The sequence below is a fragment of the Euleptes europaea genome, chromosome 6, assembly GCF_029931775.1.
Source record: "Euleptes europaea isolate rEulEur1 chromosome 6, rEulEur1.hap1, whole genome shotgun sequence".
Classification (NCBI taxonomy): Eukaryota; Metazoa; Chordata; class Lepidosauria; order Squamata; family Sphaerodactylidae; genus Euleptes; species Euleptes europaea.
Genome location: NC_079317.1, coordinates 3,265,511 through 3,290,632, shown reverse-complemented (window position 1 = coordinate 3,290,632; position 25,122 = coordinate 3,265,511). Strand labels below are relative to the sequence as shown.

At 46.1% G+C, this 25,122-nt stretch overlaps 1 protein-coding gene across 1 annotated transcript in view; it reads right to left on the bottom strand.

Annotated features, from left to right (window-relative positions):
* Window positions 1-24,894, bottom strand: part of LOC130479799 (40S ribosomal protein S29) — a 75,033-nt gene extending 50,139 nt beyond the window's left edge. The window contains exon 1 of the mRNA XM_056852235.1: window positions 24,881-24,894. The gene's annotated coding sequence lies outside the window, so the exon portion shown is untranslated. The remainder of the gene's footprint in view (window positions 1-24,880) is intronic.
* Window positions 24,895-25,122: the final 228 nt, after the last annotated feature.

Sequence of the window (25,122 nt, the reverse complement as noted above, 5' to 3'; positions counted from 1 at the left end):
GTCAATGGTCCTCGAAATAAGCGGTCGAGGTCAGGGTCCGTCGCTGGCCATCGGACAGCACTCCTGAAGGTGCTGTCAGCCCCTGCCATACCCCACAGCTTGGTGTGCATTGATAGAGAGGCCCATGTCAGCTCCCCAGCGAACTCAGACGGGCGCCATCCCGGGGTTGCTTCTCCCGGTTCCTCCCATCGAGAGAGGTCGCTCTCTGCCCGTTCTTCAGGGTTCCTCCTCCGCTCGGAACGGGTTGTAGGATCGAGAGGACATCGTCTCCAAATCCTAATTATTATGAAAAATAAAAAAGGAGATTCCAGCCTACTGTCAGGCCTCAGCAACACGTTGCATTTCTTGCAAAAGAAAACTTTCCTCCAGACGTTGCAGCGAGTAAAAAGTTTTATTTAGAAAGACAGCGAGTTCAGCGGGTTATAAAAACTTAAGGCTCGAATACAGACATGGGGAAATATCGGTACATATATAGGGTAAATACAATGGGGTTGATTAGGTTACTAGAAACAAAGAAACAATACAGAAGCGAACTACCGGTAACGACTTAGGGCAACGCATACAGTAGATAAACGCATGCGTTAACTGGCTGATCTTCCCGGGCTACCAGCATTGTCTTGCGGGACCCTGTATCAGATCAGCGATTACTTGGGCGGGTCTCCATTGAGGTGCAGATCTTGGTCAGGAGACCGGGTGCAAAACAGGGGGGAATGGAGTGCACAAAAACTCCATTTTGTCCGTGGTGGGAAACATCTTGTTTCTTATCCGGGGCCGGCAGAGAGCCTATCTGACACTGGTGTTCCGAGAACCAATGAGATATCGTTATGGGAATATAGTCATTTCCCCAGAAAGTCCCTTCAAAGGGACTTGTGATTCACGGAATCAGATTAAATGTCTGCTCTCAAGCATATTCTTTAACTTTGGTGTCATAAATTGATGGACGGCATCAGGAAATGTCATATAAACTACACTTTTCTCATAACATTTATAAGTTTCACATATACGTCTGCTCATTGTCTAGCTACTAAGTCAAAATATCCTCTAACCTTAAAGTTATATATAATGGCATCTTGATTATACTTAAAAGCAAGGAATATCTAAAAAATTTGTCTAGGCAGATTGAAAGGCAGAAAAGCCGAATGCAAAAGGTGTTTTGTCATTGTTTTTACTGTGTTCTGCTGTTATCTAAGTTGGCTCAAAGCCTAGATTATCAGTTGTTCACTGAGCTAGCGTCTCTGTGGTTTCACATACATAGTTCCATAGCCTAAACATATTTGAGAATTGAGAACAATGAGTTAAAAGCCGTAATATGTCAATATCTATAATCAATATATTGAAACCTAAAACAGCATCTTCATGAGGAAGGCATGAAGATGTTCATATTGACTTCTAGTTATTCTCTTCCATAGCAATTGAATGTACTTGGGTTATGAAAACAGTTCCAGGTTTTCATCTCTGAAGATGCCGACCACAACTGCTGGCAAAACGTCAGGAAAGAAAATACCAAGACCACGGTCACACAGCCCGGATAACCTACAAGAACCTAGTTCCAGGTGGGTGACTGTGTTGTTCTGTATTGTGTGTGTATGTAAAGTGTTGTCAAATCACAAGTGACTAAGGGTGACCCAGCAAAGGCCTTCCAAGGCAAGTGAACAGAAGAGGTGGTTTGCCAGGGCCTTCCTCTGCAGCATCTTCCTTGGTGGTCCCCCAAGTATTGACTCTGATAAGCTTCTGAGATCTGATGAGTGAAAGCTACACTCTCACACACCATTTCTTGTGGCTATTTGATGAGTAAAGCTGGCTAAACTTGTTCCATTGTAATGTTAGGATACAGCTGTGGATGAACTTCTTTCCACACTCCCATTTTAAGTGGCTTCGCCGCTGTGAACCTTCTGATGTTTAGTTAGTTTGTCATTCCGAGAGAAGCACTTTCCACACTCCAGGCATTTGTATGGCTTCTCCCCCGTGTGAACCCTTTGATGTCAAGTTAGTTGACAATTCCATGAGAAGCACTTTCCACACTCCAGGCATATGTATGGCTTCTCCCCTGTGTGGACTTTTTGATGAGTAGTTAGGTTGGCACTCCAAGCGAAGCACTTTCCACACTCCATGCATTTGTATGGCTTCTCCCCCATGTGAACCCTTTTATGTGCAGTTAGTTGGCAATTCCAAGAGAAGCGTTTTCTACACTCAAGGCATTTGAATGGCTTCTCCCCCGTATGAACCCTTTGATGTGCAGTTAGTTGGCAATTCCAAGAGAAGCGTTTTCCACACTCCAGGCATTTGTATGGCTTTTCCCCCGTGTGAACCCTTTGATGTGCAGTTAGGCTGCCATTGTGAGAGAAGCGTTTTCCACACTCCAGGCATTTGTATGGCTTCTCCCCCGTGTGAACCCTTTGATGTGATGTTAGGTTGCCATTGCAAGAGAAGCACTTTCCACACTCTAGGCATTTGTATGGCTTCTCCCCTGTATGAACCCTTTGATGTGCAGTTAGAGCGCTATTACAAGAGAAGCACTTTCCACACTCCAGGCATTTGTATGGCTTCTCTGCTGTGTGAACCCTTTGATGTTGAGTTAGGTCGCCATTCTGAGAGCAGCACCTTCCACTCTCCAGGCATTTATATGCCTTCTCCCCTGTGTGAACCCTTTGATGTGAAGTTAGGTGGGAATTCCGAGAGAAGCACTTTCCACACTCCAGGCATTTATATGGCTTCTCCCCTGTGTGAACCCTTTGATGTTTAGTTAGGGCGCTATTACAAGAGAAGCACTTTCCACACTCCAGGCATTTGTATGGCTTCTCCCCCGTGTGAACCCTTTGATGTTTAGTTAGGGCGCTATTACAAGAGAAGCACTTTCCACACTCCAGGCATTTATATGGCTTCTCCCCTGTGTGAACCCTTTGATGTGCAGTTAGTTTGCTATTACAATAGAAGCTTTTCCCACACTCTACGCAGTTATATGTTTTCCAGCTGAACCTTGTATCTTTTATGGCACCCTTAGGCCTTCTCTTTTTCTTCCGTATTTCTTCTTGGCCTGAGATTTCAGGTTGATTTTTAGTCTGATAGCCAAGCCATTTCTTTCTCTGCTTTTTGGCTTTCCTTTTCCTTCTGCACTCTCGCTTTGGTACTGCTTTATACCTAGATTTCACTTCTATCTGCAGAACTTTAACTTTCTCAACAACCACGCTTACCGATTCCTTCTCCCTCACCATCTCCCTCAATTCTGGAACTGCAAAAGAGAGACAGAAATCCAAGAAGAATGAAAAGCTAGAAATACCAGTTAGCAGATACAGTTCTCTTGTGTTCATGCAGGAAGCACACAGAGACAGTATGGACAAAATAAATGCTTTTTTAAAAAAAACTTGTATTTTAAAATATACCATATTTTTCCGTGTATAAGATGACCCTTTTTAAAAAAATAGGTAGAAAAATAGGGTCGTCTTATACATGGAATGCAGGGGGGAGGTTGCCCTGGACCATCTCCCTTCTTTCTCCCGACTGTCAGCTGACAGTCGGGAGAAAGAGAGGACACCGGCCAGTATGACTGGGCTCTTTCCCCCCTCTTCCCCTCACCCTGGCCGGCCTCCGCTCTTTCTCCCGTTGGGAAAGAGCAGAGGCCGGCCACCCCACCTCTTCCCCCCTCCTGTGAGCTGGCAGGCGGGGGGAAGGGCTGAATCTGGGGGGAAGAGCCCGGTCTCCCTGGACAAGTTTACATCGGGACCACAATACGCAGCATACAAACAAGGATAAAAGAACATGAAAGATACTGCAGTCTTGGCCAACCTGAGAAATCAGCAATGGCTGAACATGGACTGACACAAAGAGGACACAGGGTCTTATTCCTGTCAGGCTGTCTGTAGACACTCCATTTTGCCTTGGTTTCAAGGTTGTTTTCTAATGCAGCTGCCAGCTGCCCTGCTCTGCTTCGTTTCCCAGGGTCTGAGGTCCGTGGGAGCGTGATGTTCTCAGACCGCTTCTGTAATCATGATGGGACTGTAATCCTATGTCTGAATACTCCATATAACCAAGTGCAACCCCACCCCCCCTGGTTCCTGCCTTAATGTAAGCACTTGTTTCTGGGCTTAGAGACCTTACTGGAAATTCAGTTCCTCTATTTCTTTGCAACTCTTTTTGTGCTATAATGTATTTCAATGGAGCCCATGCAAGTCAATTGGCAATCCAGATTCTCATTATTTTCATTGGGCTGTGCAGCCTCTCCCATTGCTTCTAATGGACAATCCTGTCATTTGTTTCAGTACATCCCAAGAAAGGGAGAACCAGAGAGAGAAATAGATAGATAGACAGATAGATACTGAGAGAGAGAAAGAGAGGGAGAGAGAAACACAGAGAGAGAAGGGGGAAGAAAGAGGGGGAGAGAGAAAGGGGGACAAAGAGAGAAAGAAAAAAGAAAGGGAGAGAAAGATTGTGAGAAAGAGAAAGAAAGAGAGAAAGGGGGGAAGAGAGAGAGAGAAGAGAGAGAAAACGAACGAATGAACTAGAGGGGGGCAGAGAAAGCAAGCAAGCACCGAGAGTGGGGAGGGGGGAGAAAGAAAGAGAACCAGGGAGAAAGAGAGAACAGAGAGAGGAGGAGAAAAGAAAGGAAGAAGGGAGAGAAAAATAGAGATGAGGAGTGTGAGAGAGAAATATCCCTTGGCTAAAAACCCTTGAATCCCCCACCCCAATAATCGGATTCCAGGTCCAGCACCAGATGCAGGGATGCCAAAGCATGCCTGCCCTCCACCCCCTACTCACCGCCAGTGGGGAGGAGGCCAGGAGGGACCACATTTTGCAGCTGTCCCTAAGAGCAAGGAGGCGGCAGGGCTGGCGATAAGCAGCAACTCAAAGACAGCCACGCCACGCAGCTGGATGACAGCTCCTTGCCTTGGGGGCTTGCGCAGGGAGCTGGGTCCAGCACTGGCTCTACTACACTGCACCCAGGTGGTCCGGCCACCCTGCGACTGAGCAACTGCGAAGTGCGGCACCACGTGCAACCTCGTTGTGCTGGCGGGCCGCATGCTCTATTCAGCCCCGCTGGCACATGCTGCAGCTTGGGAAGGTCCCTCCCTCCCCCAGCACAGCCAGCTCCCCACTCTCGGCTTCAGAAATTAGTAAAATGAAAAGATATATGCACAATATAATATAATAAAAAATATAGATCAGCTATACTTAAAAGCGAGGAATATCTAAAAAATTCGTCTGAACAGATGAAAAGGCAGAAAAGCCGAAATGCCAAAGGTATTTTGTAATGTTTTTTTTTACTGTGTTCTGCTGTTATCTAGGTTGGCTCGCAGCCTAGACTATCAGCTGTTCACTGAGCTAGCTTCTCTGTGGTTTCACTTACATAGTTACATAGCCTAAACATATTTGAGAACTGAGAACAATGAATTTTTTAATATAATTTTTATTGAATTTTTAACAAACCATACAGTGAAAAAGAAAAAAAAGAAAAGAAATATACAATATTGATAAAATAAAATTAATAAAATAAAGAAAAAGTGTAAAAGGGTATTTATACAACATCAATTTTCAATATTCGTTATAATCATCAATCTAATAATTCAAAAATACCCTTTCTCCCCCACCCAAAGAGAAAAAAAATAAAATAAAAAATAAAAACAAGTGACCCATCACCGGACTTCCGAAGAAATGTCAGGCAGTTTTTTTTTTAACAGTTGTGTAAAAGTTAGTTTTTAAAAAAATTATTTTCTATATCTCACTAAATAACTTCATAAAGTCCATTTTTGCCATCTTATCCCAATATGAGGTGGCCTTAGACCATGTTTGTTTAAATTCTTCCATATCATTTCCATGCAAAAATTCCGTTAATCTGGCCATCCTCATATATAACCATAGTTTCTCTCTCCAGTCTATAATTGAGGGTTTATTTGTTTGTTTCCAAACTTTAGCTATCACAATTCTTGCAGCAGCAAAACTGTATTGGCAAATAATTCTATCCCGGTCATAAATATTGTTTGGTGGAATTCCCAGCAAACAAAATGATGGTTTCCTTTTCACTTTACCATTGATCAAATTATTTGTTTCTTTCAGTATTCTTTTCCAAAAACTTTTAATTTTTTTACACGTCCACCAGACATGCATATAGGTTCCTCGTTCTTTCCCACATTTCCAACATATGCCTTTGTCCTGACTATTCATCTTAGATACCATAATTGGGGTTATAGGCCATCTATAAAACATTTTATACAAATTTTCTCTAATTTCATTAGTTATTGTAAATTTAAATTCCCTCTTCCATAAATTTTCCCATTTATCCAATTCTATATTAAATCCTAAATCCTGCATCCATTTAATCATGACTGGTTTAATTCTTTCTAAATTAATTGTAATCAACAGTTTGTACATCCTACCTATCATACCCTTATTTCCTTTATCTAATATTTTTTTCTAATTAGGATTTATTTTTATTAAATCCAAGATGATTATCTTTATTAAAAATATCTTGTAACTTATAGTATACAAACCAGTCTTTTATATTTAGGTCTTCCCTACTTTTTAGAACCCATTTACTCCCTTTCCAGTCAATAATATTCCTATACATCTCTATATCTAAATTTAACTGTATTCCCCTCTTCATGTAAGCTTCTGTTGGGTTAATCCATCCCGGAGTCCTATTTTCTAAAATCTTCTTATATTTTGTCCAAATTTGGAATAACCCAGCCCTGACAATGTGAATTTTAAAGTCCCTATTTATCTTTTCCTTTTCATACCATAGATATGCATGCCAACCAAAACGAAGGTTATAACCTTCTAACTCTAATAATCGAATGTTTTCTAACTTAATCCAAGTTTTTAACCAGAGAAAACAGGAAGCCTCAAAATATTGTTGCAAATCTGATAATCCTAATCCTCCTGTTTCTCTTAATTGAATCAGATTATTATACGCTATGTTTTCCTCTTCCCCATAAAAATTTTAAAATATCCTTTTTCCAAATTTTAAAAAATTTAAATCCTTTAATGATCGGTAAGTTTTGAAATAAAAAAAGCATCTTAGGTAATACCATCATTTTGATTACCGATATTCTGCCCCACAGCGATAGAGGTATTTTTTCCCAGTTTTTCAAATCAATGTTTATTTGCTGCCATATTTTATCATAATTATTTTTAAATAAATTAAAATTATTAGAAGTTAACCATATTCCCAGATATTTTACTTTATGCTCTATAGCAAAACCTGTGATTCCCGCTAATTCTTGCTGCTGCAAGGGTGTGATATTTTTAACCAATATTTTGGTTTTATTTTTATTTATTTTAAAACCTGCTAGCTTTCCATAAAGCTCAATCATCTTACTCCATTCAACAATCTGAGTAATAGGGTCAGTTAAAAAACAGACTAGATCATCCGCATATGCATTTACCTTATAATGATTTCTCCCTATTTTATAACATATAATCTCTACATTATTTCTAATTTTTCTCATCAAAACTTCCAATATAATAATAAACAACAAAGGTGAAAGAGGGCAACCTTGCCTGGTGCCCTTTTGTATTTCAAATTGTGAAGATAGTTCCCCATTAATCAATAACCTAGCAGTTTTGGCAGGTATAGATATTTCCAATAACCCTTTGAAATTTTTCACCAAAACCCATACATTCTAAGACTTTCCTCATAAATTTCCAATTTACATTATCAAACGCTTTTTCAGCATCTAAAAATATCATTGCAAAAGGTGTAGTATCAAATTCTGCATATTCTAAAAGATCTAACACTACTCTAACGTTTCGACTAATCAACCTCCCTGGAAGGAATCTTGCTTGGTCTTCATGTATAATATTACTTAATACTTTCTTCAATCTATTTGCTAAAATCATTACAAACAATTTATAATCATTATTTAATAATGATATTGGCCTATAGTTTTTAACTTCCATTAAATCAGAATTTGGTTTAGGAATTAAAACTATATTTGCTTTCTTCCAGGTATTTGGGATGGATCCTCCCTGTATACAATTATTCATCACTCTCAATAAATATGGTGAAAGTTGATCTGTAAAAGTTTTATAATAACAATGAATTGAAAGCTGTAATATGTCAATATCTATAATCAATATATTGAAATCTACAATAGCATCTTCATGAGGAAGGCATGAAGATGTTCATTTGCCCTGAGTATATAATTCCTTCACACAAGACTGGAGAACTTATTTGAGAACAGGTATTACATTATAAAATACCAAACAGAAAAACACAGAGCAAGCTATTTACAAACCCATTAGCAGAAAAACACTTTGTTTTCAGAAGCATTCCAGCTAACTTTAGTCGTCTCCGGTGAAACCTACACTCTTACACACGATTTCCCGCGACTATTTGATGAGTGAAGCTGGCTAAACTTATTCCCGTGTAAGGTAGGGATACAGCTGTGGATGGACTTCTTTCCACACTCCCATTTTATGTGGCTTCACAGCTGTGAACCTTCTGATGTTTAGTTAGAATGAAATTCTGAGATAAGCATTTTCCACACTTTTAGCATTTATATGGCTTCTCCCCTGTGTGAAACCTTTGATGTTTAGTTAGGTCGCCAATCCCAGAGAAGCACTTTCCACACTCCAGACATTTCTATGGCTTCTCCCCTGTGTGAACCCTATGATGTTTAGTTAGATGGGTACTCTGAGAGAAGCACTTTCCACACTCCAGGCATTTATAAGGCTTCTCCCCTGTGTGAACCCTTTGATGTGCAGTTAGGTCGCCATTGCAAGAGAAGCACTTTCCACATTCCAGGCATTTATAAGGCTTCTCCCCCGTGTGAACCCTTTGATGTACAGTTAGGCTGTAATTCCGAGAGAAGCACTTTCCACACTCCAGGCATATATATGGCTTCTCCCCCGTATGACCCCTCCGATGTGCAGTTAGGTGGCCATTGCAAGAGAAGCTCTTTCCACACTCCAGGCATTTATAAGTTTTCTCTCCTGTGTGAACCCTTTGATGTGCAGTTAGGTAGCCATTCCAAGAGAAGCACTTTCCACATTCCAGGCATTTATACGGCTTCTCCCCCGTGTGAATTATTTGATGTGCAGTTAGGCTGTAATTCCGAGAGAAGCACTTTCCACACTTCTGACATTTATATGGCTTCTCCCCCGTGTGAACCCTTTGATGTGTAGTTAGGTTGCCATTTTGAAAGAAGCACTTTCCACACTCCAGACATTTGTACAGCTTCTCATTCGTGTGAACCCTTTGATGTGCAGTTAGGCTGCCATTCTGAGAGAAGCACTTTCCACACTCCAGACATTTGTACAACTTCTCCCCCGTATGAACCCTTTGATGTGCAGTTAGGTGGGTATTCTGAGAGAAGCACTTTCCACATTCCAGACATTTATATGGCTTCTCCCCCGTGTGAACTCTTTGATGCATAGTTAGCTTGTTATTGAGAGAGAAGCACTTTCCACACTCCAGGCATTTGTATGGCTTCTCCCCTGTGTGAACCCTTTGATGTACACTTAGGTCACTATTCTGAGAGAAGCACTTTCCACACTCCAGGCATTTATAAGGCTTCTCCCCCGTGTGAACCCTTTGATGTGCAGTTAGGCTGTCACTCCGAGCAAAACACTTTCCACACTCCAGGCATTTATAAGGCTTCTCCCCCGTGTGAACCCTTTCATGTGCAATTAGCTGGCAATTCTGAGAGAAGCACTTTCCACACTCCAGGCATTTGTATGGCTTCTCCCCAGTATGAACCCTTTCATGTGCAGTTAGGCTGTCATTCCGAGCAAAGCACTTTCCACACTCCAGACATTTGTATAGCTTCTCCCCCGTATGAACCCTTTGATGTGCAGTTAGGTGGCCATTCTGAGAGAAGCACTTTCCACACTCCAGGCATTTGTATGGCTTATCCCCCGTGTGAACCCTTTGATGTGCAGTTAGGCTGTAATTGCGAGAGAAGCACTTTCCACACTCCAGGCATTTGTATGGCTTCTCCCCTGTGTGAACCCTTTTATGTTTAGTTAGGTCACCATTCCAAGAGAAGCACTGTCCACACTCCAGGCATTCATATGGCTTTTCCCCTGGGTGAACCCTTTGTTGTGCAGTGAGTTGGTGATTTTGAGAGAAGCACTTTCCACACTCCAGACATTTATAAGGCTTCTCTCCTGTGTGAAGTCTTTGATTTTGAGTTAGTTTGCTATTACAATAGAAGCTTTTCTTACACTCCAGGCAGTTAAATGTTTTCCAGCTGAACTTTATGTCTTTTATGGCACCCTTAGGCCTTTTCTTTCTCTTCCGTATTTCTTCTTGTGCTGAGATCTCAGGTTGATTTCTGGTCTGATAGCCAACCAATTTCTTCCTCTGCTTCTCTTTGGCTTTCTTTTTCCTTCTACACTCTCGTTTTGGTACTGCTTGATCCCTAGGTTTCGCTTCCACCTGCAAAACCTCTTTTCCAGTAACCAACCTTGCTGATTCCTTCTCCCTCACCATCTCCCTCAATTCTGGAACTGCAAAAGAGAGACAGAAATCCAAGAAGAATGAAAAGGTAAAAATACCAGTTAGCAGATACAGTTCTCTTGTGTTCATGTAGGAAGCACACAGACAGAATGGAAAAAAAATGCTTTTTAAAAAATCTTGTATTAAAAAAAAGAAAAAATATGGACGGACATAAAACTGGAGGCTTGAGCCATGGACAGATATTTCCAAAAATCTAAGCAAACACCGAGGTTTGCAGAAAAATCTGAAATTTTAAAAAGAGGGATTAAGACTGGGTATCCTTTTCTGGCACTGTAACATCCCAAGCTGCAGGAGTTCCATTCCTTCCTCTGTGGCAAAGGGAAATTGTCTCCTGAAATTCAAGACTGTCAAAGGAAGATGCCATCCCCACCCTTCTCTTCCGTGCTTCTAATAAAAGGGAAACTATCCTTACCTAGAGAGGCGACGGTCTCATAATTTTCCTCTGTCACTTCCCAGAAGAGTTTTCTTTGGCCTGGATCCATCAGAGCCCATTCTCCCTCCGTGAAGAACACGGCTACTTCCTCAAAGGACACTGGCAATCTCTAAAAGAGGAAGATATGGCCCAGTTCATCATCGATTCCTGTCCTCGAGAATCCAAGAAAGAAGAAGGAATCCCATCGGCCCCTCAATAGATGAAAAAGAATGTAATACATCAAACCAAGGACAAGGAAAATTGCATTAGTTCTTTTTCAGCCTCTGACAGTTATAATGTACAGGAAATCCCCAAGAAATACAAACACAGACAATTGCAAAGAACTGGGCTTCTCTCAGTCAAGTCAAATTAAAAGTTAAAAACAATTCTAATTGACTGTAAAGCCAACACTGACCTATCTTGAATGTTTAACCCCAGTGTTGCTATATCTGTGGTCACTGAAGCCCCCTCCCCTTTTCAAGGGAACCAACCACAGTAAGTAAAGAACAGCACAGAACCCTCTGGCGGGATCCTTGGCGACCTCCTCTCTGTTCCTTTAGAGACATCGGTTCAAGTGTTTTTCCACTGGGGCTTTTATTCTCTCTGGTATCAGAGGAGCATGCCCGTCATATTAGGTGCTGTGGAACACAGGCAGGACAAATGGTGCAGCAGTTGTCTTGTTTGTGGGCTTCCTAGAGGCACCTGGTTGGCCACTGGGTGAACAGACTGCTGGACTTGATGGGCCTGGGTCTGATCCAGCAGGGCTTTTCTTACATTCTTATGTACAGGCATGCTTCATTTATTGAAACTGCTGTTGGCTGATAAGAAAAGGTTCTCTGAGCTGAAGATTCTTACTGGCAGGGGTTGACCAAAGAACTATGCTTTCTGTGGCCATGTTTCTATCTTCTGCAATGAAAATACCAGCTGGAATAATGTCCAGTGCCTAATTTATCCAGATTCTACCCTTTTAACTGTAGGTATCCTAAGAAAAATGAGGCATAGAGAGGTTTTACGTAGTTAGTTAATTTTATGTCAGTGTTTTTAGCAGTTTTCTGCTTTTGTTTTTTAGTGTTTCACTCTGCTTCTGAATGTCCTGTGGGCCGTAATAAAGACTGACTTGACTTCAGACCAGAGGCCATATCAGAGAGCTTTTTGAGGATGATGCTAGTCAGAATCACACCCTAGAGCAGGGGTGTCAAACATGCGGGATGCAGCCCAGGGAGGGCTTTTCTCCAGCCCGCATACTGAGGCAGCCAGCCCCCTTCCTCGGACCTTTTCTGGGCATCCCAGGGCTGGAGCTTCCCGGGAGACCAACCAGCACCATCCTCCCTCCCTCTTTGTCTTTCTTTCCCTCTCTTTCTCTCTCTTCCTCTTCTCTATTTCTCTCTCTTCCCTCTTTCTCTCACCTTTGTCCCCCTCTCTTTCTCTCTCTTCCTCTTCTCTATTTCTCTCTCCCCTCCTTTTCTCCTTTTCTTTGTTTCTTTCTTTCCTTCTTTCCTTTCTCTCCCTCTCTCTCTCTTCTCTCTTTTTCTCCCTGTTTTTCTGGACTGGGGGAGGGCTGCAGGCTCACCAGTCAAGGTAGCCACACACACACCCCGCCCAGATCTGGGCTGGTGAGCCCGCTGCAAGCTTGCCAGCCAAGGCAGCCTCCCCCCACCAGTTTAAATTAAAAAAAAAATTAATGCGAGGGACTAGAGATACTAACTTTATAGAAGTATTTAACGTACTTAAAACAACAACAATAAGACTGTTAAATACAATACTGTAAAAGGATTATTGTTGTAAACTTGTTTATGTTTTAAGTAAAAAACAATATCATTAATTGACTTTGTCTGTGTTTTCTATAAAGTTCATGTCTCCAGTACCTGGCATTACAATTTATGGTATGTATGTATGTATGTATGTATGTATGTATGTATGTATGTATGTATGTATGAATGCATGTATTTGGTAAACATCGTCGGCCCGACCAAGTGACATTCATGTTATATTCGGCCTGCTTAACAAATGAGTTCATCACCCCTGCTCTAGAGGAAGCAACAGGAGGTTTTTAAAGTTCTTCCAACATAGGAGAAAAAAATACGGCCAAATGCCTCCTTGGGAGTAGTCATTTGGATATTTATAGCATCATTTGTGGGCCATACAAAATTATCAACTTAAAAATTAGCCTGCTATATTTGGTCAAACATTTAGCCAAGAGATATGACCGGAGTGTCTCTGAGTGTCTGCCATGTAGAGCGACTTGCTTTTGAGCTCTGCTGTTCCCAGCTGGGCCCAAGAGATTCAGGCAGGGCAGCAAACACAAGACGGGAGTGAGCGACAAGCCGCTCGGGGCTTGTAGGCGAAGGAGCCCGGTCCAGTAACGCCCCAGTCCGGCACTTTCCCTCTCTTCGCATCTTTTGTTGGACTTAGAAGGGAACGAACGAGAAGGGAGAGGCGGTACCGATCAAGCCCCAAGAAGGCAGCTGCCCAGATGACCCCCCCTGGCGTGGGGAAGCAGGCAGGCATCCAACCGGGGGCGCACTCATCCACCTGGTGGCACAGGATGGTTTGTTGCACCAGCCGAGTGTAGCTGTCCAGCCGCACGCCAGAGTTGCTCTTGCTCTGCATGGCTGGGGCCGGATTCTACAGCCGGCTCCTGCTACCTACGCCTGCAGGGACGAAATGAGGACACACTGGCTAAGAATTGCCCTCCCTGTGCATTCTGCCCCTGCCCCATTTAACCCCTCCATTGTCACCACTTCTGCCCCCAGCCCTCTTGTAGTACAGAGGGAATACGTTTCTCCACGGCCCAGGTGGGAAAGGGTTAACACAGTTTTCTGGGCAGTCCTAGCAGCTCCATAGCTAACGACTCTTCTGCAAAGGGGAAATAAGGTTCCTTTTCTTGGCAAAACAAACTCACATCTGCCTTGAACAGAGGCTATTCCTGTCTGCGGGAGGGGGCGGATCACCAGTCAGATCCTTCTGAGCTAGAGATCTGCCAGGACCCATGAAGGGCCAGACCAAATGACTTCGTGGGCCTTATATGGCCCCCGGGCCTGACGTTCCCCACCCCTGCTCTAGAGGAAGCAACAGAAGGTTTTTAAAGTTCTTCCATCATAGGAGAAAAAAATACGGCCAAATGCCTCTTTGGGAGTAGCCAGTGGAGATGGCAAAAAACAACACTGCTGTGAGATACGGGACCCAGTCAGGACAGACAGGGAGCCCCCCTGCATGAGACCAGGGGTCCCCCTGAGTGTTAATAAGAACAGAAATGCAGGATGGTTGCCTGGAACACTTTCAAAAGAGTGAAGACACAAGCGCCCCCCCCCCACCCGTACATAGACCTTGGTAGGGAAGCGTCTCTCGCTAACCTCCCTCCAGCCACCTCTTCTACTTTCACTTCTGTTCACAGGTAATTTCTCCCCCTCCTCTATTCTTGCCCAACAGATGTTGAGGGAATCGTAAACTCACATTTCCTGCAGATGTGCAAGAGTCAAATTCTCCCTCCAGCTGGGGGAAACAAGAAAGAAGAGAGGCTCTGTTGAATTCCATATTCCACATTTTTCCCTCTCCAGCTCCAGGAAAAACCTCACTCTGGACACCACCAATACGCAGGGTTGACCACTCTGGTGCTGGCAAGGCCTCCTGGGAAATGTAGTTCCCTGCAACAGCAAGACAGAAACAGAAGGAACAAAGACCCCTGTATTTGGGAATGCAGAAGAGAAGGTTTCTTTGCCTGTTTGTTGCTGTGTGGGGCAGCTTCACATGTACATCAATCAATAAATCTTTGCTTTCTGAAACCCCACCCCCTCGTTCAGTGATCTCTGTCCTCTTCAGGCTCAATACAAAACTTATACGACAGAAGCAACCCACCCAAATCCACTTGCTACCTGAAGAACATCTTGTCACTGAGGGGAAAGCTTACACCTCACAAACAAAAAGGAAATAATGTGGAACCGGGGACAGTGGAAAATGAGGTCGTCCCCCTCCACAAAAGCCATGCCAACCATGGAAGGAATCGCAACATGGAAGGGATCATAATCCCAGCCTGCCCACACCACTAAGTGCTTCTTGCCTTGGAAGTGACGGCTGATGGTGGAAGACAGAACTTGGGTGTCTCAAAACTGGACACCTGCTTCAAGGAGGAGGATGCGACTTGCAGTGCCAAACTAGAACTGAATCAGACCACCCTGCCACAGATTAGCTCTGCTCCATCCCTCCGGTCTTGGAAACAGAAGCAAAGGTTTACTCATGAGAAGCCAGAAAAGTGCGAATAGCAGAGACATGAGAGTGGAAAAGATCCACTCTATGAAAACACACAGGGTTTAACTCCTTCCCTGACCTTGCAGAGCTGGTGTATGGAAGTCATTCGAATGTCGGAATAGGATCATGGAGATCTGGGTTCAAATCTCCAATCTGCCACGGAGGGTTGCTGCCTGACTTTGGACCACTGGGTCTCAGACAGACCTGTCTCACTGGGTTGTTGTTGGCAGAGTGCTAAGTAGGCAGAGAAGGGGCACAATCAATGATTAAAGAAAAAGTTAAATGTCTATTAGGGAACTACATTTCAGATAGGAAAGCTGAGAGACAGAGGTTGCCTCTGGCTGAAGGGGGAGAGAGAAGTGACTTTCGAGCTGGAGGAGGAAAGAGAGCTGAGATTATCAGTCTGAGGACAGTCAACAGGTGACCCAAAAGGATGGAGGGGTCTCTAACCGTACCGCCCTACCTAGCGGACCCCTTGCATGCTTCCTGCTGGGTCTTTTTGTCAGTTCCTTTGCATGCTGGACGTTGTTACTTCAAACTGTTGTGAGGTGTAACAGAGGAGAGGAGAACAACATAAGCTGCTTTGTGTCCTCATAGAGGAAAACAGCAGCCCAGGCTGGGAGAGTGAAAAAGTTCCCCCCTGTACAAAACAAAGGGAGCTTCTCTGAGCTAACAGAGCCAGTGTGGCGTAGTGGTTACAGCAGGGGTGTCCAACTGGCGGCCCGGGGGCCAGATGCGGCCCCTTGAGACCTGTTATCCGGCCCGCGAGCTAGCGAAGGCAGCCCTCCCCGCCGGGCGCTGGATGGGGGCGGGGCGGCTGAAGCACTTGCCCTGGGCCTGGGGAGAGGAAGAGCGCCAAAGCAAGGCTTGCTACAGAGCAATTCTCCACCTCCGAGCTCCCTAGGTCGGCGTAGAGATGGGGGTGCCCCAGCCACCGTTCAGCTCCCAGGCCCAGCCAGCGCCACCGATTGGCTGTGCCGAGAGTGGCGCGGGGAAGGGGTGGATTGGCCTGCTAACCAAGTCCTTGGATCCCCCCTCCTGCCCCTCCGAAGGCTACGGGGAGGAGGGATGAGCGACAGCCCCTCCAAAGTGTGGCCAGAGAGACAGAGAGAGAGCTCTAGAGGCGCTCTCAGCAGTCTCTAGCAAGAGCGAGGCACATGGCCTGGAGGAAAATTGCTCCCTGACTGCAAAGTGGTGATCGGCACTATTCTTGGCATGCAAGAAAGGGCTACGAGAGCCAAACACTGATGCAAACCTTCCTGCCCTCACTCTCATGATCTCCCTAAGGTCATAGAATCAGCATTGCTGACAGGTGGCCATCCAGCCTCTGCTTAAAAACCTCCAGGGAAGGAGAGCCTCCCACCTCCCTGTGGGGTAGTTCTGGCTGCGAGGGTATGCCTGGCCCAAGGTCACCCGGCAAATATCCAGGAAGAGTCTTGGTTATTTGAAGCTGGGTCCCTGAGGTCGTAGTCAGACACTAACCCAGGGGTGTCAAACACATTTATTACGAGGGCCAGATATGATGTAAATGTCATTTGGTTGGGCCGGGCCATGCCTCATAAGAATATAAGAACATAAGAAAGGCCCTGCTGGATCAGGCCAAGGCCCATCAAGTCCAGCAGTCTGTTCACACAGTGGCCAACCAGGTGCCTCAAGGAAGCCCACAAACCAGACCACCTGCAGCAGCACCATCCTGCCTGTGTTCCACCACACCCAAAATAATAGGCATGCTCCTCTGATCCTGGAGAGAATAGGTATGCAGCATGACCAGTATCCATTCTAACTAACAGCCTTGAATACCCCTCTCCTCCATGAATATGTCCACTCCCTCTTAAAGCCCTCCAAGCTGGCAGCCATCACCACATCCTGGGGCAGGGAGTTCCACAATTTAACTATGCGTTGTGTGCCTCATCAGCCAAGGTCGAGAGTGGGGGGTGGGGTCAGGACAAAAGGCGAAAGTACCAAATGTTGCCCCATATGTTATACACATATTCTTCTTTATATATACATATATAATCAACAGCTCTCTTAAACAATCGAATAAATTGTGTTGACTTCTATGAATTGTTAAAGAATAATTACACTTTTACTTATCTTTCCTATCTATTACCTGTGAATAATTACACTGAGAAGTAACTCCTGTCCAGGTTCTGCAAAGCTCACTCCCCAGCAAAATTATGCCTTCAAGGGATCTCAACTTTATTACAATGTCCTGTAGTAGTTAAGAGTGTCAGACTACGATCTGGAAGACCCAGGTTCGAATCTCCACTCTGCCATGGAAACTCACTGGGTGATCTTGAGCCAGTCACATGCTCTCTGCCTGACCTGCCTCACAGGGTTGTTGTGAGGATAACATGGAGAAGAGAAGAACTAGGTCAGCTGCTCTGGGTCCAAACTGAGGAGAAAGGCAGGATATGAAGGAAGTACCAGAGTCGTCTCAGGAGAAATATTTGCAAAACTATTAAGTGTGCACACTTCAGACTACCGCTAGGAAATGTCTTCATTTGTCTCTTAGCATAATCAGGCCAGCCACCAACTCAGGCTCTGCTTTTGGGTGGCCCTTTGGAAATGGAATCAGAACCAAGGAGAGAATAAAATGCCAATTAAAATGCTATTAAAAACAGCAGAAGGAGCCAGGCTCGCACCTCGTTCCACCTTGATATGCAATAAATTACAGCAGATTCCTCTTTAAATAATAATGTTTAAAATCCTTCATTGAGATTCAAGGATGTCTGAGGCTAAGTAGTTTTTAAAACAGCAGTTCTAAATGGCCCCCACAACACTTCTGTTAGTCCCAGGGGCTGTCATTCCACCCCTAGGGCTGTCAGTCCAGTCCCAGAACACTTCTGCTCATCCCAGGGTTTGTCATTCCACTCTGGGGGGGCTCTTACTCCAGTCCCAGAACACTTCTGCTAGTCTCAGGGGCTGTCATTCCACCTTGGGGGCTGTCGTTCCAGTCCCAGATCACCTCTGCTAGTCCCAGGGGCTGTCATTCCACCTTGGGGGCTGTCATTCCAGTCCCAGAACACTCCAGCTAGTCCCATGGGCTGTCAATCCAGTCTGGGGGCTGTCATTCCTGCCCCAGAACACCTGCTAATCCCAGGGTCTGTCATTCCAGTCTGGGCACTTTCATTCCAGTCCCAGAACACCTCTGCTAGTCCCAGGGGCTGTCATTCGACTCTGGGGACTGTCAATCCAGTCTCAGAGTACTGTATCTGGGCTTACAGACCTTAATGGAAAATCCATTTCACATTTTCTTTGCAACTCTTTTTGTGCTGGAATGTATTTCACTGGAGTCCATGCAAGTCAATGGGCAATCCAGGCTCCCATTATCTTCAATAGGCTGTGCAGCCTCTCCCATTGTTTCTAATGGGCTAGCCTGCCATTCGTTTCAGTACATCACAGTTGTTACAGGGAGAATCAGGGCAGATCTGATGGCCCTGGTAGCCCTCCCCGCCAAGATCACTTGAATGAGACACCTTTTTTCTTCTTTAAATCCTTGGGAAGTTTTGCTGCACACCTGCCACTTGCCAATGGAGCAGCCCTCTAGTTCCTGGGGGTGGATGTTTTCAGCAACACTCTCCCCCTTTCCTCCAATGTGATCAAGCATAAGAATTTGCAGGGTTTTCTCTCCCCCCCCCATTCTCTTTTCGCCCCATTAACAAATATTGTTGAGGAAGTTTCTTGTCTGCACTGATTTACAAAGGAACCAGAATACGTGGGAGGGGGGGAAAGAAAAGAGAAGATCAAATAGAATGAATAAGCATGCCTGGATTATGCAGACGCCCACGTCAATGGCCCTGGAATCGTGGTGGATAGGGTATGTGGCACTCCTTCCTCGCATGAGGGGGCCCTTCCTAGGTGGGATCTCCGCTGACAGCGCAACTCCCTGCCATGCTGAGGAGAGGAGAGAGCGAGCCAGGTGCAGCTCGCTACCTGGCTCCACGCTGTTTGTGCATTTTGTATCAATTTTTGATAAAAGACATGCTCCGCCGACAGAGGAACATGAATCCTACTCGATTCCAAACCGCTCTGGGGGATTTTAGGATTCCAGACATGTGTTCTGTTGAGGCCGCAGTGGAAAGGAAGAATGTGGAGCTCCTTAGAAGCTATTGACAAGGTTGCCCCTCATCGACCTCTCCCATTTGTGGGGGATGATACCAAGCCCCTGTTTTACCACGGAGCTGGGTGATCTTAAAAAGGCCTGGGAGACATTTAGAATGGCGTCCATCTCTCCCTATCAAAAGCCTTCCTCACCGACACATTTCTCTTTACAGCATGAATGCATTTGCATCTATGCACTTTATGCTCTCTTTTTCAGATGCTGTAGGATCCCCAGGTATGGGAGCTCCATTTTTTCTTCTGTGGTAAACAAATGTATGTTCTGAAATTCAAGGGGGGCAAAGGAAGATGCCAGCCCCTCTGTTCTCTTCCGTGTTCCTGGCAGAAGGGAAATGGTCCTTACCCACAGAGCCCACGGTCTCATAATTTTCATCCATAACTTCCCTGTAGAGTTTTCTTTGCCCTGGGTCCAGCAGAGCCCATTCCTCCTCCGTGAAGAACACGGCCACCTCCTCAAAGGACACTGGCGATCTCTGAAAGAGGAAAATATGCCACGCGTTCAAATACTGACAAAATTCTAAGGGGCTCGATCCATTGATTTACCAGAGGTGGGCATTTTTTACTCCAGTGTTGTAATAATACAGCTCCTTTGGCTGTAGTCAGGGCACAGATTCTTATACAAAACTAGATGCAAGTAAAAACTTTCTCGCACAAAAACGAAATGTCCGGACATGCCGAAAGCACACTTCCATTAGACGGGCAGAATATGGCCAAACGCCCCTTTGTGGAAAGTGGGAAACGCCCCTTAGAGCCTGTGGAAAATGGGAAAAAGAACACAGCGAGTGCAGCCAGCTAAAGGGGGGGGGGCGAGGAAGAAGAGACAAGGGACGCTGCTGCTGTTGGATCAGACCAGGGGTCCACCTGGGTCAGGGGTCCCCAAAATGAAGCCTGCTGACACCTTTTCTGGTGCCCACCCACCCAGTGTTTTGAGGGAGTGGCCGGAGCAGTGTGGGGTTTGTTTTTTGCCCTGCGAGAGCTTCTGAGTGACTCTTGCCGATGTGATCGGCTGGGCAGATTTCTTAAGACGTTGCTTTGGCGGCAACTGCCTCCACACCACAAACATCTGCACGGTGGGACTGCAGTTATCCCGTGGCGGCCTTTTGGTGTCTGGCCCCCCACCTCCTGGCGCAGCTATTTCGCTGCTGCTGCTGCTGCGCCCACCCTGCATTGTCTGAACTCCGAACTGTGTCAGTAGGCTGAAAAGGGTCTGGGGGCTCAGCAAGGAGGAAACGCAGGGCTGGTGGACTGGGGATCAAATGAGAGTGGGGGGAACTCGACCCCACGCCCACGCCTTGCCCGGGGAAGCCCCCCCTCTCCCCACGCTCCCTCCAGCCACCCCCCCTCTTGCATCCCCCCTATTGCAGGGATGCCTCCTCCTCCTGTAATGCCCAGATATAAGGGCTGGTTTAGAACACTATGTATTCATAAGCACACACATGGCAGCTTTGGGAAGTTGGCATCCGGGAGCCATGAACCAACAAATCATGCTCTCTGTGCCTGGTACGGCCTCTCACCAGTAGAGAGCTCTGAATTACGTTCATCTTCAGGTATGTGGTTTCTAGTTACTAAGATCACAAGACCTAGAACTTACTTAGAGACATCCTTCGGCCAATATCTGTGGCTGTGCTAATTAGAGTGAAGTAGGCACTGAACGTGCATTGGTGCTTTTGTGTATCAATCTGCTTGCCAGAAGCCATGGGCCTGCCCCATGCGAATGCATAAATGATACTGACTTTCCTTTGTTTCTCTGGTGAGTAACTGCGCATCTAATTTGTGGGTTATTTCACCCCCAGGTCTGTGTTTAGCTAAATAAAGAACTGTTGCTTATTTTAACCTCCTCCTAGTTGTCTTCATTGGACTCTATAAGACAACCAGGGCACTTCACTCCCCCCTCCCGAGTCTCGCCCCAGATCCGCTTTAGGACCCCCCTCCCAACACTCACCTGCCCCGCAGACGTGCCAGACCCGGATTCCCCCTCCCGCGGGGGTGGGGGAGGAGCAGGGAGAGGAGGAGACCCCTGCAGGGACTCCATGGTGCCCCCCCCCCGACCACTTTCTCCCCCGACCACTTTCTCCCCCTCCTCTTCCTACTCCGAGAATGGCTTTTCACGGTCCTCCCGAGGCAAAAGGAGAAGTCTCCACTCCCCCCCTCGTCTGCTAAAGCCAGCTGCTCAGACACAAAAGACTCCGGAAACTGCCGGCTAACCGCAGATTTCCTGCTCACTGTCAGTTTCCTGCTGTTCTCAAGGGGACTCGAAACCCTCCCGAAGTCTTCTGCTTTCCTGCCTCTTACGGGTTTCAATGGCTGTCCTTCTGCCTGCGACGCCTTCCACCTCGACTCCTGGTGCCTGGGTTCTGGTGTGGGGCCTCCAGTCTCGCTCCTGGGTCTGGACTGTGGCCTCGGTGGGGCTAGCCGCACCCTTCCGTGGCCGAGACAATGGCTGATTCCTTCATGGAGCAGTCCTGGCCCACTGAGGACTCGAGAGTTGGGACCCTGCGAAGAGTGACAGAGGACGGCCAAGCCAAGCATTTCTTTTAAACCAAAGGCTTTCATTACCTCTGGGACAGTCAAGGAGATGTTAGCATCCTCCCACTCCCATCTGCATTGGTTACGAAGAACCCCCAATGAGATGCTCCTAACGCTTCACTTAAAGCATATATATATATTGACTTCAGTTCGGAAAATAGCTATCTGCGCATGCCCTTGCGATCTAGTTACTGTGGTCTTCTAGGGAACCTTTTGCTGCCCCTGTCTGTTGCTCTGTGGTTCGACTCTGCAAATTTTTTACTCCAGTGTTGTAATAATACAGCTCCTTTGGCTGTAGTCAGGGCACAGATTCTTATACCAATCTAGATGCAAGCGACAGCTTCCTGGCACAATACCCAAATGTCCGGACACACCAAAACCACACTTCCATTACAGGGGCAGGATATGGCAGTGTGGGGTTTGTTTTTTTGCCCTGCAAGAGCTCCTGAGTGACTCTTGCCGATGTGATCGGCTGGGCAGATTTCTTCAGACGTTGCTTTGGGGGCAGCTGCCTCCACACCACGAACATCTGCACGGTGGGACTGCAGTTATCCCGTGGCGGCCTTTGGGGGTCTGGCCCCCCCGCCTCCTGGCGTAGCCGTTTCGCTGCTGCTGCGCCCACCCTGCAGTGTCTGCACTCCGCACTGTGTCGGCAGGCTGAAAAGGGTCTGGGGGCTCAGCAAGGAGGAAACGCAGGGCTGGTGGACTGGGGATCACATGAGAGTGGGGGGGAACTCGACCCCACGCCCACGCCTTGCCCGGGGAAGCCCCCCCTCTCCCCACGCTCCCTCCGGCCAGCCCCCCTCTTGCATCCCCCCCATCGCAGGGATGCCTCCTCCTCCTCCCCTCCCGAGTGTCGCCCCAGGATCCGCTTTAGGACCCCCCCTCCCAACACTCACCTCCCCCGCAGACGTGCAAGAGCCGGGTTCCCCCTCCCTCCGTGGGGGAGGAGCAGGGAGAGGAGGAGGAGGAGACCCCCGCAGGGACCCCATGGCGCCCCCAGACCCCTTTGTCCTCCCTCCCCTCTCCCACACCGAGAACACGTGGGGATTACAGCTGTTGTCCTCGCGAGGCCTTCTGGGAAATGTAGTTCCCGGCCAACAACCGGTACCCAGGAGGATGGATGGATGGAGGAGCCGAGGGGCGCCCACTCCCAGGGGGGGGGGGGAGATTGCAGAGGGTTGAGGGGTGGAGCATTGCTGACAGATGGCCATCTAGCCTCTTCTTAAAAACCTGCCAAAGAGAGCCCGCAACCTCCCAGGGAAACCTGGTCCACTGAGGAACCCCTCTGCCGGGAAGTTCTTCCTCATGTCTAGAGGAAAACCCTTTCGCTATAATTTCTTTATTTTAAAATTATTATTTCTTTTTATAAAGTTTCAAATATATATTTCTTTTTCTACATACATTGTTTGTATATCCTTTTGCTGCAATTTCTTTTTTAAAATTATTATTTCTTTTTATAAAGTTTCAAATATATATTTCTTTTTCTACATACATTGTTTGTATATCCTTTTGCTGCAATTTCTTTTTTTAAATTATTATTTCTTTTTATACAAGTTTCAAGTATATATTTCTTTTTCTACATACATTGTTTGTATATCCTTTTGCTGCAATTTCTTTTTTTAAATTATTATTTCTTTTTATACAAGTTTCAAATATATATTTCTTTTTCTACATACATTGTTTGTATATCCTTTTGCTGCCATTTCAACCCGCTGGGTCTGGTCCGACCTTCCGGGGCAACAGCAAAGGACTCTGCACCATCCTCTGTAGGAGAGCCCTTCAAGTACTTGAAGATGGTTATCATTGGTGGAGTCGGGAACAAAACGCACAATTTCCCAGTTTACTTCTTTAAAACTGGCTAGGGACCAGCTCCTTCACTGAGGAGCTATTTCTCTTAGAGAGGAAAGACCTTGGTTTTCCTCACATAGGATCCTTCTTGATCCGACACAACTGTGTTGCTCTCGTTCCAGCTGTCAGCTTCTACCTGCCAGCTGCAGAATTCAGTTTTCCCCCCTTTTCCAACCTCCTGTCACTCAGGATTCCACAACTGGGACGACTCATCAGTATGCAGCTGTCTGCTACACAACTGCTTGCTTTGCTAACCCAAGGTCTGTTTTCTTGCTGCTTCCAACCCTTCCAGGGAGCTATGTTGGTCCATTAGTATCTCTCTCCAGTGGACTGCTATTGTAAAATGTATGACTTTAACTTTGCAACTTCCCCTCCCCTCAAACAAGATTAGGAAAATTTATATCAGGAATGTAACAGAATTTCAGTAATAATATACAGCAAGAGGAAAAACAAAGCTTGATTCTTTTAACTCACATATGGACAGCAGGAGGTTGCAACAGAACAATTAAAGTTATACCTGAGAGCATATGGCCTTGATCTTCCCGATAAACTCCACAATCCTTTGCAATCTGGTGTGTCAAATCTGAAAGGAGTGGTATCTTTATTGGTCCAAGCCCTCCTTTTTTTCATGGAGTATTGATCCTATTACAATACAGTGACAACCAAATACTTACGAAAAACACTTTCACATCTTTATACAATCAATTTTGTATCAATAACAGAAGCATCATCAGCACTCAGATCTTTTCTTTCTAAATTTATGGCCCCCAGACCCCTTTGTCCTCCCTCCCACGAGAACACGTGGGGTTTACTGCGCTGGGCCTTCGCGAGGCCTTCTGGGAAACGTAGTTCCCCGCATCAACCGGCACCCGGGGGGGGGGGAGAATGGAGGAGGAGTCCCAGGTGGGGAGAGTCCAGAGAGTGGCTCAGCTGCAATCCCAAGGGCGTTCCAGGCCGCCCCTGGAGGTTGGCAGCCATAAACCCTAAACTCTCCGATGGAGGCAGGGAAGAGGTATTCAGATACCCGAGCTGTTGGGATGAGCAGGGGGTCCTCTGGCCTCGAAAACCCCACAGCAGGGGTGTCAGACTCATTCGTGGTGAGGCCCAGATAAAGACGTGACTGTCCCTTGGTCAGTCCCAGCCCAAGTGGACCATACAGTTCAATGCCAGGGAACGGAGATGCAAACTTTGTAGAAGGCGCAGGCAAAACCAGTCAGTGATGTTATTCTTTACTTCAAATACAGGCTTGGCCCACCGAAGCACCGGGCAACGTGGAGGGAGGGCGGCGGCACCCAAATCTGCCCATCAAAAAGCAGTGTCCAACAAAATTAAACCTGGGGTTGGTGCTATTGTCAATTTTTTTCACACCAAAGGTGGCAAATATATTCCAGGGGCTATTCAGGTTTTTAACCTGAAAATTACCCCAATTATCCTCTTTGGTGTTGCCATCTGGATTACAGTCATCAATGAATCTATAGATCGCCCACTGCTTCAGTTTTTACGAAAACTCCTA